We start from the raw sequence: 2,500 nt of genomic DNA on the forward strand, positions 1-2,500 counted from the left end.
ATTTTCAGTGCAAACCCGCATTTAGATGTTAAGCAAATGGATATAGTTCTAATTATATTTACTCTTGTCCACTGGCAGCTGGCTGGCCTCCTCTTAGGCAAAATCCACTGGCCTTTGTAGCGTTAATAGCAGTGGGAGCAGCTTTGTTACACACCGTGACAGTCGGACCTGGCAAAACACTTATTTCAATGTGGAGACTAACGGACGCTTCATTTGTCTCGTCTGAAATGAAAACGGCCTCGGCGGCGGCGGCGGCAGCGGCGGCCAGTGCGATCCAAACGGCAATCTAACGGTAATGGTAAGAAGCATCTGCTGGGCTTAACATTGATTCGTCGCTTCACACCATTAGCGGCCACTATGGCGACTCGGACCGTGATTAAATAAATACATTTGCATTGATCACTCCGTCTAATATGAAGAATAAACTGCCTGTCTTGTTAATGCGTTTGTCAGTCACTTCACTTGTGCGAAGGCATCGACCGCTTTAAAAACACACACACACACACACACACACATTGAATATGAGGCCTTTGGTCCAGGCAACAAATACAAAGCCATAGAAAACTAAGGAATAATTGAAAGTGCTCTTTGTGAGATTGTATTAATATTGTGTCATGTAATAATATATAGACTGATATATGAAACGAAGGTCATATATCAGGCTATATATTAACTACGATAAAATGTAAAGCTGATTTTGTATTGGTTCATGTCTGGCAGCGCCATTTGTGTGTGTGTGTTTGTCATGTGTGATAGAGAAAATTCGAAAAAATGAAAACTGTGTTTGATTAGGGGGGAATATGATTAAATATGATGTGTGTGTGTGTTTTCTCAAGAGTATGTGTGTGTGTGTGTGTGTGTGTGTGTGTGTGTGTGTGTGTGCGTTACCACCACAGCAGGTTAATGCAGTGTTACAACACAGCTGGTTAGGTTTACCTCCAGCCACTTCATTATGTGGAGTGGTGGTGAGCTGAGTGATGCTGGCTAATTCCACTTTAACCTTTACAACGACTACTGTGTTCTCTAGCCGGAGAGGTACTGAAGCTTTAAATACACACACACACACACACACACACACACACACACACAAGCAAGCACTTCACTCTGTTTCTCAGTAAATATATTGAAATTCCACAAATGTACGTTTGTATGCACACACACACACACCGTCTAAAGATGTTAACCTTTAGAAGGCCAATGGTAGCCCGCAAGCTATTGGACCTTTAAATACCGCTACTTGAGTAGCACACACACACACACATGCACACACACACATAAACACAGCGAGAAAGTGTTCCACATTAGGAATTACATCCTTCCCTCTCTTAGCAAGTATATTAGATACAAGCACACACACACACACACACACACACACACACACACACACACTCCAGACACACTACAGTGTAATGGAAGTGGCCTTTCTGCAAGGAACAGCTAATTAACTGTAAAATGGACTGATGTGGACAGAAAGGTGACTGACTACCGGACTACTTGGCAACTCACCTACAGTGCTGCACCCCCAGGCTGTGTGTGTGTGTGTGTGTGTGTGTGTGTGTGAGTAAAATGGTCGACAGAGTACGGAAAAGTAGAGGAAATTGGAAGCCTCCCCAGTCAACTTTATATGAACATTTTGTCTGTCAACCTTATGTAACTGCAATAGATGGAAGACTGCACACACAGATCCTGAACTTAGGTCTGCTAGTTTTGAATCAGCTCCGTTTCAAGGCTGCACTACACAGACATTGTCCTGCATCTACTGTGACTTTAACAAAGGAGTGGGAAAGAAAGAAACGAAGCTGGCTTATTAGCCACGTTTGTTGGCCCTGATGGCTTTGTCACCATTCGTGAATTATTTACCAAGCAGTGAAAGTCTATTTCAATCTATTTCGTATAATAGGTGTCGTTTTTTTCATTATTTCCATGGTGGAACTGAACTGGTCCGCTCTACTGTAGATAGATGAGGAGTTGTGCTATAGCCTGGAGCTTGGAGAGAGGTAGTAGGCTTGCGACCAGGTGGCTTAAAGGTCCATATTCTCCACTCTCCAGAGTTTTATTTTGTGTCTTGAGGTCCATTCAAAGCTGTGTGTGTGGTGTCATGTACCAAAAACACTCTCAATCCATTTTTACACGTTCATTTTCCAGCATCTCTCTGAGCCTTACCAAGAACAGGCCGTTTCTGTCGCCGTGTCTTTAAGGCTCATTAATATTAACGACCCCTCTGTTCTGATTGGCTAACCGTTTCAAGAGTGAAACGTGAGACGCCGCGGCCCGGCGGCTACAGGTAGGGAAAACTCTCCGGTAATAAACAATGACGACCGCTCAACCGGTTTGAAAAAAACACTTTGTTAGTCTATTATTTCTTACAGAAATGATAATGAGCGAACCTTTGTGACGCCACAAAGTTACGGATATCCAAACGGCTCGTTTAGAGGCTCGCTTTTCTAATATGGATTGTGTGGATGTAGTTGCCGACCAGGGTTCAATTATAATTTAGATG

This window comes from Centroberyx gerrardi, chromosome 3 (assembly GCF_048128805.1).
Source record: "Centroberyx gerrardi isolate f3 chromosome 3, fCenGer3.hap1.cur.20231027, whole genome shotgun sequence".
In the NCBI taxonomy this organism is placed as follows: Eukaryota; Metazoa; Chordata; class Actinopteri; order Beryciformes; family Berycidae; genus Centroberyx; species Centroberyx gerrardi.